At 39.9% G+C, this 17,222-nt stretch overlaps 1 non-coding gene and 2 pseudogenes across 1 annotated transcript; all 3 read right to left on the bottom strand.

Annotated features, from left to right (window-relative positions):
• Positions 1 to 5,189: 5,189 nt before the first annotated feature.
• On the bottom strand, positions 5,190 to 5,540 carry LOC17891603 (annotated as a pseudogene).
• Positions 5,541 to 6,084: 544 nt separating this feature from the next.
• Positions 6,085 to 6,572, bottom strand: LOC17891891 (annotated as a pseudogene).
• Positions 6,573 to 10,987: 4,415 nt separating this feature from the next.
• On the bottom strand, positions 10,988 to 11,091 carry LOC111831756. Its single transcript, XR_002834892.1, has one exon. It is a non-coding gene; the product is annotated as a small nucleolar RNA R71 (small nucleolar RNA).
• Between the last annotated feature and the right edge of the window lie 6,131 nt (positions 11,092 to 17,222).

Below are 17,222 nucleotides of genomic sequence, written 5' to 3'. Positions count from 1 at the left end.
AAGTAGGATGGATCGAGCAACAACTGGTCGAGTGGACATTCTCGGTCGAGTGAGGGGAGAAATTAGACGGTAGGTCGAGTGAAAGTTGCGCCGTCGATCGAGTGAAGTAAGGTCGGTCGAGTGACAGCTGCGAGGTCGAGTGGATGGTGAGAGGATAGGGTCGAGTAAGAGAGAGATGAGAGAAAAATGTGAGAAGTGGTGAAGGAGATCGAGTGAGAGAGATAGAGAGAGGATAAGATTTTTTTTTGTGGTTAGGGAGAAAGGGATAGGAAAAATTGAGTGGGTGAGGATAAGAGGGTTTTGAATTTTTTTTTTTTTTTTTTTAAAACATAAGTTATCCCACCATCTCCCTCAACCTTGTTCGATAATATCTTTGAATCTCCTGCTCACTCATATCTTTGAAGTCCTGAACAACACAAAAACGAAAAACAAAAATCAAAAACACAAAAATCCTAAGCAATATGTACAGAGATACCTTTGGGATTTCTTCCCAAGTGAGCTTGTTTAAAGTCACTAAGCTTGACTGTTTCTGCCCTTTAGGCTTTGGGGGGCTCATAGAGAGGTATGGAGGACCCCTCTGGTGTTTCTTGATCAGCTAGGTAACGCTTGACACGTTGACCGTTCACAGTGAACTCGCTGCCATCCTTGTTCAGGAGAGAGTGATTGCACCAAATGGCAAAACACCCTTGATTTCAAACGGTCCAGACCATCTAGACTTGAGCTTTCCAGGAAACAGTTGAAGTCTGGAATTAAACAGCAAGACGTGATCTCCAGCCTTAAGCTCCTTGACAACAATCCTCTTGTCATGGAAAGCTTTGGTTCTCTCTTTGTAGATTTTGGAACTTTCAAAAGCATCAAATCTGATTTCCTCAAGTTCATGGATGTCAAGAATTCCCTTTGCCTGGGCTGCATCAATGTCCAAGTTCAGAAGCTTGATAGCCCAAAGCGCCTTATACTCAATCTCCACAGGGAGATGACATGTTTTACCATACACCAACTGAAAAGGTGTCCTTCCTATTGGTGTCTTGAAAGCTGTCATGTATGCCCATAGAGTATCATCCAACTTGGTAGACCAATCTTTCTTCGAAAGCTCAACAACTCTTGACAAAATTCCTTTTATCTGCTTGTTAGAGACCTCAACTTGTCCACATGTCTGGGGATGGTAGGTTGTAGACACCTTATGCTTTACACCATATTTCTTCAACATGCTTTCAAAAACCTTGTTGATGAAATGTGTACCACCATCACTGATCACTGCTCTCGGTACTCCATATCTGGGAAAGATGATGCTTTTAAACAGTTTCAGAACAGACTTGTGATCATTGGTGGGACTTGCAATGGCCTCAACCCATTTTGAGACATAATCAACTGCAACCAGAATGTAGACATTGCCATTTGATGGAGGGTTAAACGGTCCCATGAACTTAATTCGCCAAACCCAATCCATCACCATTTTGATTACCACCTGCTTTTCTTAAACCCGCTTTGATGATCGGGCCAAGAAAAGTTTTTTTTCAGCCTACTGAATAACAAGTCAGAGAAGATTTCTTTAACAGTCTTCAAGTAACTAAATCTTGTCAAAGTCTCAATATCGATCCAGCGGGCGTTATAGATTCTCCCCCGCAATTCCACATCTCATGCTACTAATAAGGGAGTGACGAGTCCACCAATACTAAGCTCCCCTTGCACACCTCTCCTACTAGCTTTAATCACCCAGTCCTTGCAATACATCAACTGATCTGACAGAACTAAGAACATGCTACCATCGGTTCTATCTCTTACCAGTTCTCTACCATCCCTAGTACTTGGCAATACACCACTCAATGTTATGTCTATGAGCTGAATCTCACTCTCATTCACATTTAAGGTTTCTTTTCTAGCAAAAATCGTACTAGCCAAGGACTTGTGGAAATACCTCACAATTGGACTTCGAATTTGAGCACTCTTGGATTTCGAAGAAGTGTACTCTTTCCCATCTCCAATGGTCTTCCAAACAGATTTTATCTCCTCCTTTAGCACATCTTGGCTCATTCCACTTGCTTGTGAAAACCCATAGAGCTTCTCAACTTCCTTAAATGTGAGAGAATAGGTAGCACCTCTCACGCTGAAGGTGATGTATCCAAGACAGTCATCGAGTGAAACTCGGATTCATCCTCGTTGAAATGGAGCTGGAGCGAGGCTAATACGTAGCATGTCTCCTCGTCGTAGGCTTCTAAAATCCTGGTCATGAATGAACCAAGCCCGCTTCTCTCGAACAGAAACTCCACATCTCGTGCAATGCCCAGCTCCTTCATCGTTTGCCGGTGAGGATAGCGAGTTCCAACGAACTTTTGGCGCCTAAACATGGCGTATAGCTCTTCAGGAGGGGGTAGGTTCTTCGTCTTCCTTGGTGCCAGTACCCTCCTAGGCTCCACATCCACCATTGGTTCATCAACATCTTCCTCGGCAGGCCTCTTCCCCATTGAAATTTCTTCTCTGGAAATCGGGAGGGTCTGAGACTTTCTGACAAATTTTTTTTGACTTCTTCTGTTTGTTTTGGAGTGGCTGAGAGATTAGAACTTAGTTTCTTTTTGGTTTGGTCTGTACCTTTTAGCCTCCATGTCCATGGGCTCGTATACATTGCCACATTACCTTATGTTTAACATTGTCATCTTAATCGTCATGCATTGCGTATTTTGTTGATTGACCTTGTTATTTGGGTAATTGTTTGGCTGGAAATGGTTTGTGTGTTGAGGCTGTCTTGCATGTCCTTTACAATCTGCAAGAAGGTGAGGTTTATCTTCTATCTTCAATTCTCAGAGAACTTTTACTAGAAGAAATAGATAGAATAGACATCCTTAATATATATTATATAACATGTCTTGTCAATTTATGATATACAAAAATATAGAATAGATACCGCTTGGTAAGGTCTTCTTTAAAACTGCAACTATGATGATTCATTCTATCTTTGAAGTATTTGCTTTCCTCAACCTGCGTTAAATGAAATCTCCACAAAAAAATATAAGATGAACCCTTTGGTTAAGGTCGTCTATTCTATCTCTTCACAACCATGTATATTCTATTGGCAAGGGTGACTTGATTTAGGGTTGATTCTCAATTCTTTATCTCCATCTACTCATCCTCTCATATTCGGCACTCTAAAGAATAAACCAGAGCTATGCCATAAGTGGTTAGGTCATCCGTAACATTAGAAGTTAGTGGAATTTTTCTGAGTTTTTATATGATTTGCAGGTTAGGAATCTCAATAAGGTTGATTTAGATATTCATTGGGACTTAAAGTGATCTCATTTTTTCAGGATGGATGAATATGTACTCCTAGATCGATTACATGATTTTGAATCTGCAAAGCACAAGAAGAAGAACGTGAATGCATACTTCAATCTCAGCTGGATAACAAAATTAAAGAGAGCACTATCTGATGAGTAGTTACATAGACTAGAAGAGTCTCAGTTCAAAACCATTTTGCAAATGGAGAATCATACATTCTCAGGCAAGCTTCTATATTACATATTGACACTACAGCTGAAGACAAAAAAGAAGTTTGAGTTGTGGTGGGTATATTTTGGAAAACCTATGAGGTATGCTATCGAGGATTTCTCTTTGGTTACTAGTTTGAATTGCAAGCCAGGAAGGCAGACCTCTCTAGTAGCTGGGCCTGGGAACAGAAAGGAAAAAAGAAAAAGAAGAGAGCAGGATGACGACATCTAGAAGTCCTTGTTCTTTATTGAGGAGGATGGGACAATTGCCTCCATTGTTTCCAAGCTAAAAAGCCAAGTCACAGACCCTGTGAAAGCTTTTAGACTAGCTCTTCGCATACTAGTTGAAGGGATTATTTGTCCAACTAGTAATCCGTGTAAGACTCGTGTCAGGCGCGAAGTAGTGAGTATGTTGGAAGATGAAGAAGAGTTTCTGAACCACGCATGGGGACGAGAATCTTTTCTCCTTACTGTTCAAAGCGTGCAGGCAAAAAGTCCTTCCAATTATGCTACTCAAAAATCTGTTGCAGTGTAAGAGTTTCCACATGCCATGTTGCTTGTGAGCCTCTGTAGCTGTTTTATTCTCATTAGTCATATTGAAAAAGGGCCAGAAGAAATGTTAGGGGCTGTTTTGTCTACGAATTTGAGCTTTAATGTTGCGTCTGCAGTTACCCGTGATCAGGATGGAACGGTGAGTTGTTCTTTTCCTTTTTTTGGCTTTCGATTTTTACTCATTTTTCTGATTCAATAATCATCATGAGATTGTTTATTAGTTGGTTATCTTGAGATAGTGTGTTAGTTGTGATTAAATTATTTAATTTATGAGTTGTTAAGCATTGTGTTTTTGTTGTTGTGACTTTTTGAGTTGTTTAGGCATAACAATTGGGATACCTTTTGTGTGTGTAGGCGGAGGTGAAGTCGTTGCTGGTTGAAAACGGATGGGAGGATTCACTAGGTTTCGAAGATAGTTCTGATTCTGTAGTTGAAGCTATGGTTGATGCAATAGCAGAACGTCCCAAATTTGGAAAGAACTCATGGAGTGGTGGGATCACCTTTGCTGAGGCAATAAATAATGATCATGAGGAAGAAGAAGAGGGAGAGGAAGTTGCCCTGAACCCTATAAGGAACCAAAGCTGGGCCAAGCTATCACTACAAAGTTTGAAAGAATCCTTCGAAGAGAAGTTTGGAGAGTTGAGGTACGAGCTAGAGGGACTGAAGGAAGAGAGAAGGGAGCTGAAAGACGAGATAAGGGAACAAAGGGCCGAGATAGATATCCTGAAGGAGCATATAAAGGTCATGCAAAACGAGAGACATCAGGGCTCTCCTTCATTACCATCTCCAAATAGGACAGCGACAATTGCTGACACCACACCACATGAGACATCTACTGCGTAGGAAAATCCTCTACATGCGACAACTAACAACATTGTTCCTCAGGGCTCTCCTTCATTGTCATCTCCAAATAGGACAACAGCAACGACTGACACCACATCACATGAGACATCTACTGTGCAGGAAACTCTTCTACATGCGACAACTACCTCAGTTACGAACGTTTTGGGTCAGTTGTTGAAATCCTTCAACCAATCTTTGTTATTTTTTTCAGCGTCTGCATCTCATCCAAATTGCTATCCTCTGCATCTGCATCTGCGTTTTAACCAATCCCTAATCTTCGTTCATCGTCTGCCTCTAACCCAAAATGCTATGCGTCTACGTCTCATCCACATCTGCATGGTCTGCGATTGACCGATCACCAATCTCAACTTCTTGATCTTCTTGGTGCTGAACAAGTGCATAACGTCTCTTCCAATCCAACTCAGAGAATATGTGATCACTCTTCAACAAGTGCATAAGAACATCATCATCTTCTTCTTCACTCGAATCACCAAGAACACTGATTACGTTAAGATCTTTTTCCTTACTCTTGATTTGATCATTAATAGGCTGAACAGTAGATATATACCTCGCTCAAACAGGAAAATGATCTGATTCATTATCGGACCGAGCATAAGCCTCTTCTAATTCTGACACAGATGCCAACATCCATAGCTGCAATGCCATGGGAAACCCTTTAATTTCAATTTTCTTAAGATTGATAATGGATTTTACCGCCAACACCAGCATGTCAAATGTGTCTTTTCCCCAGGGATACACATAGATATTCTTTTTCGCAATGGCCAAATACTTTTCCGGAATCTTGTACTTTGTAATGCCATATGGCATCATGAAGATGGCAAAAATGACAATCAACATAGCAAGCCATAGCTTGCTTTCCTCATCATCCTCACCCAAGCACTTCAATTGTGCTATCAAATCATTCACCATGTAGCGTTTGCCAGGCAACAATGAAGGCCAGTTACACTCAAAATCTACTGGGACTTCATGTTCTCATTAGTAATTTTGGTTGTTGTGACTTTTTAAGTTGTTTAGGTATAACAATTGTGATACGTTTTGTGTGTTTAGGCGGAGGTGAAGTCGTTGCTGGTTGAAAACAGATGGGAGGATTCACTAGGTTTCGAAGATAGTTCTGATTCTGCAGTTGAAACTATGGTTGATGCAATAGTAGAACATCACAAATTTGGAAAGAACTCATGGAGTGGTGGGATCACCTTTGCTGAGGCAATAAATGATGATCATGGGGAAGAGGAAGAGGGAGAGGAGTTGCCTTTAACCCTGTAAGGAACCAACGCGGGGCCAAGCTATCACTACAAAGCTTGAAAGAATCCGTCGAGGAGAAGTTTGGAGAGTTGAAGTACAAGCTGGAGGGACTGAAGGAAGAGAGAAGGGAGCTGAAAGACGAGATAAGGGAACAGAGGGCTGAAATAGATAACCTCTCTTCCAATCTAACTCAGAGAATACGTAATCACTCTTCAACAAGTGCATAAGAACATCATCATCTTCTTCTTCACTTGAATCACCAAAAACACTGATTACATTAAGATCTTTTTCCTTACTCTTGATTTGATCATTAGTAGGCTGAACAGTAGATAAATACCTCGCACAAACAGGAAAATGACCTGATTCATTATCGGACCGAGCATAAGCCACTTCTAATTCTGACATTGATGCCTACATCCATAGCTGCAATGCCATGGGAAACCCTTTAAGTTCAATTTTCTTAAGATTGATAATGGATTTTACCGACAACACCAGCATGTCAAATGAGTCTTTTCCCAGTGATACGCATAGATATTCTTTTTCGTAATGGCCAAATACTTTTCTGGAATCTTGTACTTTGTAATGCCATATGGCATCTTGAAGATGACAAAAATGACAATCAACATAGCAAGCCGTAACTTGCTTTCCTCAACCATCCTTTATCCTCTTAGTACTCTTCAGGTAGTCCTCATCCATCAATGAACGTGCAGTGACAATTGAACGTGCAGAAACAAGGTTTTTGTATCTCTTGGAGTTCAATTCCCCAATGCGATGTAGCATAAGAGGTTATTGATCCGAATGGATGTATTGTAAACAATCAAGATATAGCATAACTAATCAAGTCAAGCCAAGCAGTTGAAAGTTTGGTTTTAAGAACTCTAGTGCATAAAAGTAAACTACAGAAGCAATATTAAAAGCAGAAATGAAAGCAGGTAAACAATCAGATAAACAAGGGTCTTAAGGATGGGCTAATGGGGTGATGAATCCTCTTAATCTCTTTGGGATGCTAAACATGCTCAGATAGATCTAATCCTAGACAATGAACCACTTAACCTAATCAGTCCAATCTCTTGGCAAAGATTATCAGACCTATAGCACTTCCTAATCTCAACTTTCATTGATAAAACATATTATAGATAGGCATAAAGAACAAGCTCATTAATGTCAATCTACTTCTTAACAGCCAATTTCTTGGGTAAGTAAATAGATCTCTGGCATTAGTTGATCAGACATTCCATTTGAACATTTTTTGAGTGCTGGGATGTCTAAGATCTAATCCCACATGGTTAATGCTAAGATTAGCATTAAGATCTCCTAATCCAGAAGGTATCTATCTAAATCTATACTTAAGCAACCCTAGAAACTAAGATTTCTCATCACCTAACCCATCCTCTAAACCTAGAAAACTACTCAGATCTGGAGTTCATCATGAAGAACATAAACCCAGAAATATTTGAATCTTGCATAACTAGATAGATAATGATCTAAGGAGCAAGATATTATAAAAAAACAACTCCAAATATTCAATAGATCAAAAGTTATAAAGATTACAAGTTTGTGAAAATGTTTGGTGGCTACAGAAAAAAACACTAACTAGAATTCCATTTTTGCTTAATGACCTAAAGGGTCCTAAAACACAGAAAGACAAATTACAAAGTCGGTTTAAAGAGAGCTCGGTCGGGTTCATGTTGGGCTCGTTCGGGTCCTCTCTCGGCTCGTCTGAGTCCAGCTTCCTCCTTTGAGTCCGGGTGCTTGATCGTGCTCGCCTTGGTCGGGTCGGATACACTCCATCGGGTCCATGCTTCGTAGTGTCCGAGTGTGCCTGTTTTTTCTCTAAAATGCAGATGATATGCCAATGCCTATGCTAAAGATCCTAGATGTGAAATATAATCAAAAGAGACTAGAAATCCTAAGAAGTAGAGATCTAGTCATGCAAATAATGCACAAAACATATGCTTAAAAGTATAAAAATATAGGGTTATCACCTGTGCTAATGTTCAAATGCTAAAAAATAGGAGTAAGAAGACTCCCAACACAATAAAACTTCTTCCCTGTCCCCACAAATGGCCTAGAAGTCTTAAGAGAAACCAAATGATGAGCAAACATCGCACCAAAATTCACCCTAGGCAACTCAGCATACTCGCAATCATCATCTATCATAGGACTCAATGCATAAGACAACAAAGCTAATTCTGATACTCTCATATTTCCTGACTCAGTCTTGCATAAGAGTGTGTTCCCTAGAGCTCGAATAACATACCTGATAACAGGATGTCAGACATCGAATTGCGTAGAAGTCTTGGAGTTGTATCTACCATTCCCGATGAAAGACCAGAGAGTCGAGGCATTATCATATTGCGCAGGCAATGCTACTCTAATGTGATCCCTATCAAACCCAATGATATCACAAAGAGCAAGTAGTGAAATGTGATACCTAACTCCGCGGATGAAGAATGTGAGAGTGCCTTCGTTAGCGCGTGGGAGCCTCTCGTTTACATAGTAAACTTGTGCGGTAGCTAGAACCTGGCGCACCAAATCTGGAAATAGGTCGTTGATAAGTGTGTATTTAATCACTTTTTGAGCATGTATTCATCACCTTTTCCGCATCATTCACTTGTTGATTCGCATCATATTGTTCTCTTTTTGCATGTTTTGCATACTTAGGTAGGTTTTGTGCATATCATGCATGGTTTGCATACATTTGCATATTGGAGTGTTTCAAGTACTAAGCAGACATGCAGCGCAAAGTAGAGGAACAAGTATCACTCGACAGGCACACGATCGAGTAGGCAGCAAAGATACATTGCAAATACATCGACGATCGAGTGAGCAGCAGACGTATACGATCGAGTAGCAGATCGAGTGAGCAGAAGGGACGCGAAGTAGAACGGCCTGTCACTCGATGCACACACTCGAGTGACATGATAGCAAAGCAAAGGAGTAGTAGATGATTTCACAGATCACTCGACACGCTCACTCGAGGTATACGATCGAGTATGTAATGATGCAGAGAAGAAATTATGTGTTACTCGATACGCTCACTCGAGTAATTATGTGTTACTCGACACGCTACACAACTTTTAAATCGCTTTTACGTTGTCATTTTATGTTTTAAGTTTTGCCCAAACATTGGTATAAGTAGGTCTCTTTTGGTATTGCCTAGGGGATCGAGTTTTTATTCTTAGGTTTTTATTGTTAGCCACCAAACAATCCAGAGAATTGTAATTCAGATTTTTTTCAAGTTATTAAGATTTTGCACTTAGTTCTTGAATCATTATTGTTTATCTTCCTGTCATCGTTATTATTATGCATGTTTTGAACGATTCTAGGTTTATGATGTTTAACATGATTTCTGTATCTGAGTAGTGTTAGGATTCTTGAGGATGGGATAGATTAGGTGGAGAATGTTAGTTTGCTAAAGTGTTTAAGTTAGATTCGTTTGTTCCCTTCTGGATTAGTGTATTCATAGCTAATTGTTCTCTGATCAAGTGGAATTAGATCTCAGACATTTCAGCACCTGCCAAGTGTTTGATGAAATGTCTGAACAAGTAATACCAGAGATATACTTGCTTAGCCTAAGAGATTAGATGTCTAAGAAGTTTATTGACATTAATGGACTGTTTCTTCATGCATGTTTACTTCATGTTTAATCAAAGAGATTTGAGATTAGGAAGTGTTGTAAACATGATAGTTTCTGGCAAGAGATTGGACTAACTAATATTTGATGTTCGTTGTCTAGGGATTAGCATGTTTGTCGTTTGTTAAACACTCAAAGTAGATTAGCATACTCCACCTACATCAATAACCTCATCCTCAGGATCTTCTATCCTTTTGAACTTTCTGTTTTATTCACTTGCTATTTACTTGTTCTGTCCTGTCTTCTTGCTAGTATTGATAATCATTACGTTTTAGCTTATGCATGGTAATCTATCTTTTGCAGCCTTACATTTACTGCATGTTTAACATGTTCGCTTAGGATCATTGAAAACCAAAATCATTTATACTTTGCTTGACTTAATCATTTCTGATATATCTTGATTGCTAGCATCACACCTGATTGGACTGATACCAATTGTACTGCAATGACATGATAGTACTCTAGGGTAATTGGTAGTAAAATCCTAGTATCAATTTGGTGCCGCTGCCATTTGGGTGTTTGTTTGTTACATTTGAGATTCCAGACTTGCTAAGATCAAGTTTTTACTCAACATTCACTATAGTTACTCACTCTGTTCTTTATGCTTGTCTATTGATTCAGGTACAACTCTTGCTCAACTGCTCCTACTCAACTGACACACTCAACCGTCTCGCGAGCTAAGGTTATTTGAGTTGTATTCACACACGGTCGTAGGGCACAGATAACTTGTTCCAGCCCTCCGACCATATTGATCGCTTGGTACCTGCATCAAGACAGCAACGCAACAGAGTTACACCACCACAAGTGGAGATGAAAAACATTCAACAACCACTTCCACCACGGGCATCTACACGGATCGGAGCTGGTGATGCTCCACACAACCATACCCATCGTCAGGGTATAGTGCCCCCAGCCGTGCAGAGCAACAACTTCAAGATCAAAAGTGGTCTGATCTCCATGGTCCAGCAGAATAAATTTCATGGGCTGCCTATGGAAGACCCCTGGATCACCTCGATGAGTTTGATCGTCTCTACAGTCTCACCAAGATCAATGGGGTCAGTGAGGACGGTTTCAAACTACGTCTCTTTCCATTCTCTCTGGGTGACAAAGCTCATCAATGGGAGAAAATTCTTCCTCAAGGATCTATCACTTCCTGGATCAATGCAAGCAGTCGTTTCTTGCGAAGTTTTTCTCCAACTTCAGAACTGCACGTATGCGGAACGAGATCTCTGGGTTCACTCAGAAGAATGGAGAAACGCTTTGTGAACTCTGGGAGCGCTTCAAAAGTTATCAGTCTCAGTGCCCCCACTACGGCTTCACCAAGGAGTCTCTCCTCAGTACTCTTTACCAGGGAGTTCTCTCAAAGATCCGGATGTAACTTGACACTGCCAACAATGACAACTTTCTGAACAAGGACGTCGACGATGGTTGGGAGCTTGTTGAGAACCTATCCAAATCTAATGGCAACTACAATGAAGACTATGATAGAACCATCAGGGCAAGCACATATCTTGATGAGAAGTACAAGAAGTAGATGAAAGCTGTGAATGATAAGTTGGATAAACTCTTGATGAGCCAGCAGAGGAACATCCATTTTGTCTCTAAAGAAGACCCTTTCCAGATTCTGGATGGGGAGGGCGAACAATCTGAGGAGATAAGCTATGTCCAGAACCAAGGTGGATACAATAAGGGATACAATCTTTGTAAGTAGAATCCCAATCTGTCTTATAGGAGAACCAATGTTGCAAATCCCCAGGATCAAATTTATCCACCTCCACAACAGCAGCAGTAGGGGCATAACAAACCATCTGTGCCCTACTACCAAGATTATGTGTCCAAACAATAATTTCAGCAAGGTTACCAACCTCTAGCAGGACCACCACCAGGATTCCAACCTCAACACGCTCCGCCTCCTCAAGCACAGACCATGACATGAAAAACATGCTTCAACAACTCCTTCAAGGACAAGCAAGTGGCTCCATGGACAATGCTAAGAAGTTTGCTGAGCTGACTCAGAGATTGGACTGCTCATACAATGATCTGAATATGAAGATTGAGACTCTTAATTCCAAGATCATGAATATGGAGGGCAAAACTGCTTTTACTTCTGCCCCAAAGCCTGGCCAACTCATAGGAAAAGCTGTTCATAATGCTAAGAAGTTTGCTCATGCCATCACACTGAGGAGCGGTAACAACTTGCCTCCCAGACAAGGATCTGTTGATGTCACTGAGGACAGTGGAGACTTGGAAGGGGAGGATGTATGTGATAATGAAGATCTGATTGTTCATCTGAAAGAATAAGAAGCCGTACCTGAAGAAGTTCCTCAATCTGCTGAGAAACATGCTGAAACACCTACAGCCTCCAAGGATAAGCTTGCGAGATACGTTCCCCCACCATACAAACCACCTCTACCATTTCCAGGACGGTTCAAAAAGCAGCAAGCTGAGAAGTATAAGACTTTTTTGAAAAGCTAGTGAAAGAGATTGAGTTGAGAATGCCATTGCTGGTTGCATTCGCACTTGTCCCTCCTTATCAGAAGTTCCTCAAATATTTGGTTATGGAGAGAGCAAAAGAAGTCCAAGGCATGGTGATATTGAGTCATGAATGCAGTGCCATTATCCAGAAGAAGATCACTCCCTTGAAGCTTAAGGATCCTGGATCCTTCACTCTAGCATGCTCACTAGGCCCCCAATCATTTAGCAGATGCCTATGTGATCTTGGAGCTTCAGTGAGTCTAATGCCATTGTCTGTGGCTAATCGTTTAGGATTCGCAAGATACAACGCATGCAACATATCTCTCATACTAGCTGACAGATCAGTAAGGCTCCCGCATGGACTCTTGGAAGACTTACCAATAAGGATTGGTGTTGTTGAAATCCTTAGTGATATCTATCTTTAGTGATATGATTGAGGATTTTATGGAGGTTTTTATGGATAATTTTTCTGTGCATGGTACGTCTTTTGCTGCTTGTTTGTGTAATCTTTGCAAGGTGCTTCAGCGTTGCGAGGACAAACACTTGGTCTTAAATTGGGAGAAGTGTCATTTCATGGTGGAGGATGGCATTTTACTTGGAGAAAAGATTTCCGAAAAGGTATTGAGGTTGACATAGCTAAGATTGAAGTCATGATGAGTTCATGAGCTTTCTGGGAAATACTGGGTTCTACAGGAGGTTCATCAAAGACTTTTCCAAGATTGCTAGACCTCTCATGCAGTTGTTGTGCAAGAAACAGAAGTTTGAGTTCAATGAGAGCTGTTTGCAGGCATTCTAAACGATTAAAGAATCTGGTGAGTGCTCCCATTGTGCAACCACAATATTGGGAGCTACCTTTTGAGGTGATGTGTGAAGTCAGTGACTATGTAGAGGGAAAGAGCAAACGAATAGGGAGAGAGAGAAGGCATGATAAAAGAAAATGATATTTGTGTGTGAATCTCAATAAGTAATGGTGGGAGAGAGAGAGAGAAGAGAGAAGAGAAGCGTTGAGATGTGTATAGTGTAGATGGCAACTTAAATAAAAGACTAAGTTTTCTTTGTACTAGTCTACCAATAGAATCTACGTTTGTATTTAGCACTGGTTTGAAAATGTATTTGGACTGTATTTAGAATTATATTTGCAATTGGTTTTGGACTGGTTTGGAACTGCATTTAGCACTGGTTTGGAACTGTATTTGTAACTATATTTGCAATTGGTTTTTGACTGCATTTAGAACTAGGTTAGATGAAAACTAGCTATTACACTATCTAGAAAACGTGGGTGTGACTGTGTGTGAATCTCAATAAGTAATGGTGGGAGAGAGAGAGAATAGAGAAGAGAAGCGTTCAGATGTGTGTATAGTGTAGGGGGAGTGTAAAGTTTTATTTTTGCTAGGCTAACAATAGGTCTAAGTTTGTATTTGTATTTAATTAGTAGTTTGTGTTGTTGTTGTTGTTTTATTTGTGCTAGACTAAGTTTTATGGTGTTATGTATTGTTATTGTTGTTAGTCTAACAATAGAAGTCTACGTTTGCAATTGGTTTTGGACTGGTTTTGGAACTCGGCTAGAACTGGTTTGTAAATTACCCAAAACAAATATAATTAGATGAAAACTGGTTTGCTCTTGTCGATACTATTCAAGTATCTATCACACTATCTAAGAAACGTTAGCTCATTGATTAGTGTAAACTGTGCAATAAGTTCATATTCTTCTTTTGATTTGTCAGGTTATATCAAGGATCACAGGTAAGTTCTCTTTTATCTCTGATTTTTTATTGATTTTGTAACTGTTTTTTGCTAGCTAGTTTAGTGGCTGATGTGTAGTTACACTTTAGAATTGGACCGCTGAGCAATGTAGATACTTTTTTCATCTATATGCGGAAGAGAAAAATAAAGGAAACAAAACAAAAAGCTGGAATGAATCAAACTGGAAAAGAATTTATAGTAAAAAAGTTTGAATAGCAATATGGTGAAAGACACACATGGCAAACATTCAAAAACAAGTATGATACTTGTAGAAGAAAAGATCTCTGGTATAAGAAATTAACTAGCTTCACTGGAATTATCTATGATGATTTTGGAAAGATCGCATAGCAGTAAGTTTCAATTTGCTTTTAACTTCAGTCAGTTTTCTTTTAACTTCACTTAGCTTCAGTTTCAACTTCAGTTTGCTTTAGTTTCAGTTTGCTTTAGCTTCGGTTTCAATTCAAGTTATAAGTTTCTTCTACATTTTTGTTATAGGAATGGTCAGGTGCGAGAAATTATAAAAACAAGATGCTCCCAAACATGGACATGTATCACGCTGAGTTTGGTGCTATTTCTATCAGTGGAGCAGAAGGATGGAGCGCACAAACTGCAGAAGCAAGTTTAGATTCTAGAGTGGGTGTAGAAGAGGATGAAGGTGATTCAGGCAGAGGAAACATAAATTAGATCTAGTAGTACAGAATTTGGAGATGGAAGTTCAAGATCCAAAAGAAAAAGGCCTAAGGAGGTAGATCCGGTTATAGAGACTCAATCTACACGAAATGCGATTCTTGCAGAGAAAAATACATTGGCGAAACAGATGTTGGAGCAGGTTCAGTTAGAAAGAAAATACAACGTGGAAAATGTAGTTGAGGTTCTAAATGGTCTACATGGAGTGACTATGTGGTACCCATTTCATGTGACAGCAGTTGATCATCTATTAGCGAATGAAGCAAACCGACGGGGGTTTTTAGCATTTTCTAGTGAAGAAGACAAGAATAGATATCTAGAGCATAGGACTGAAACAAAGATTTATGATTGATTTATTATTTTGTTAACATTTTGAACTTTGAATCTTTATAAAAGTTGAGCTGTTTTTCAAATCATTGGACTCTGCCTTCAACATCCCAGATTCCCGCCCGTGGCTAGCCTTGATAGGTCGTGTTTTCCATACTGGCAGGCAAACCATGGAAGCATTTCTGGCTGTTATGCCAAGCGCGGGAATCTGGGATGTTGAAGGCAGAGTCCGAGGATTTGATCTTGGAAATGGAAGATTCCATTTCAACTTTTAATCCGAAGATGACCTCAACAAAGTCCTCAGAAAAGACCTTGTCACTTCAATAAATGGACCTTTTCACTTGAGAGGTGTGAGCTGAATTTCTAGGAGGAACTCATGAGCTTTGTAACTTTCAGGGTGAAAATTAGGGATCTTCCCCTCTGGTGTTGGGTTGAAGCAGCATTGTATGGCATTGGATCCGCTCTTGGGAATGTCTCGGAGGTGGATGTCACAGATGGAAGGGTGTTGGTGGCTATCGATGTCACTAAACCCCTGAAATTCAAAAAAAAATGTGGTGACAGACGATGGTAGAGAAGTGTGGGTCTCCCTCTCTTATGACAAATTGTTCAGTAAGTCTCATGCCTCTCTCTGTGGCAAGAAGGTTAGGTTTTACACAATACAAATCTTGCAACCTATCCCTCATCTTGGCAGACAGAACGGTTAGGGTTCCACATGGCTTATTGGAAGATCTCTCGGTAAAGATTGTTGAAGCAGAAGTACCAACTGAGTTCATTGTTTTGGAGATAGATGATGAGCCTCAAGATCCACTACTCCTGGGAAGACCATTCTTAGCTACAGCAGGAGCAATTATTGATGTCTAGAAATGGATGATTGATCTCAATCCGAGTAAGAACTTCAAGATGAAGTTTGATATCAAGGACGTCTTGAGTAAGCCAACAGTTGATGGGCACACCTTCTCCACTGAAGATGAGTCAACTAAGCACACACTCCAGCAAGGTGTCAAAGAATCGAATTAGAACTTTGAATTATCAATGTTCTGAAAGATTCAGTGAGAGGGTTAACAACTATGGTCAAGGAAGTGGGTGGGCAAATCAAGAAACTCAAAAGAAAAATCAATGGTCCCTTTCCTAGGAGACAGAGTGTGAGTGAAAAGATGAGCAGCAGATCCTGTGACATTGACCAAGGAAAAAGAGAAGCATAGTGATCTCTTAAAATAGAGGGTGCTTCAACACCACTCTATGAGCCTCCTAAAGCGTAAAATGCATAAACAGTCAAGCTTAGTGACTTTAAACAAGCTCACCTGGGAGGAAGTCCCAAAGGTATTTATGTAAATACTGCTTAGGATTTCTTGTTATTTTGATTTTTTGTTTTGGTTTTATGTTTGTCAGGACGTCAGATATGTTCAGAGATGTTCCTCCATGAGTGATGTATTAGCACACAACAGAACTCCTTCTCCATGAAAACATTCCGCTTATGACTATAGGGGACAATGTTTCTCCCTCTCCTCCGAGACAGTCTTCCCATAAGCTTAGGGACAGCAAGAAGAAAGAGAAAGGGAAAAAGAAGAGGCTCCTCTTGCACAGCCTGCACCAGGCGCTTATACAAGCGAGTCCATGACTGCATACATTGACTGCTAATTTCAGTAAGGTACCACTCCAAACCTTCATCTGTATATACCATTGCATTGTCATATTTTTGTTTGTTTGATTCTCAAACCACCTCTCAAATTTTTATTACACAAGGGACTGTGTAATTTAAGTTTGGGAGAGGGTTTAGGATAACATTTGATGTTGTGTTCTCTTTTCTTATTTCGAATTTTTAGCATATAATCTTCATTCATATATGTGCATAGAAAACCCCTAGAAATTTGAAAAAGTTTCAGAAAAAACTTTAAAAACAGAGCGATCATGTAGCTTGCATTTGCATATTAGGATTGAGTCTAGATTTTTTTCATGTATGACTGTTGCATTAGCATAGGGGGCGATGATGATTTACAGATTGTTGACTTGCCATGATTCACTAGTTAAGATCAATGTCCTGGTTATTAGTTTTTGATGCATGATGATTGAACTTTAAGTAAGCCTGAAACAAACTTTGAATTCATGAAGAGCATTCTTGAACTGGGTTGAAACATGTTGTGATCTGATCTCATTCCTTACCTTATAAGAACTTAATCTTGACTTGCAATTATCTGGTTGTGTTTTGCTTGAATACT

The sequence above is a fragment of the Capsella rubella genome, unplaced genomic scaffold (genome assembly GCF_000375325.1).
Source record: "Capsella rubella cultivar Monte Gargano unplaced genomic scaffold, Caprub1_0 scaffold_3, whole genome shotgun sequence".
In the NCBI taxonomy this organism is placed as follows: domain Eukaryota; kingdom Viridiplantae; phylum Streptophyta; class Magnoliopsida; order Brassicales; family Brassicaceae; genus Capsella; species Capsella rubella.
Note: the sequence above shows the minus strand (reverse complement) of the source record. Positions and strands in the feature narration are given on the sequence as shown.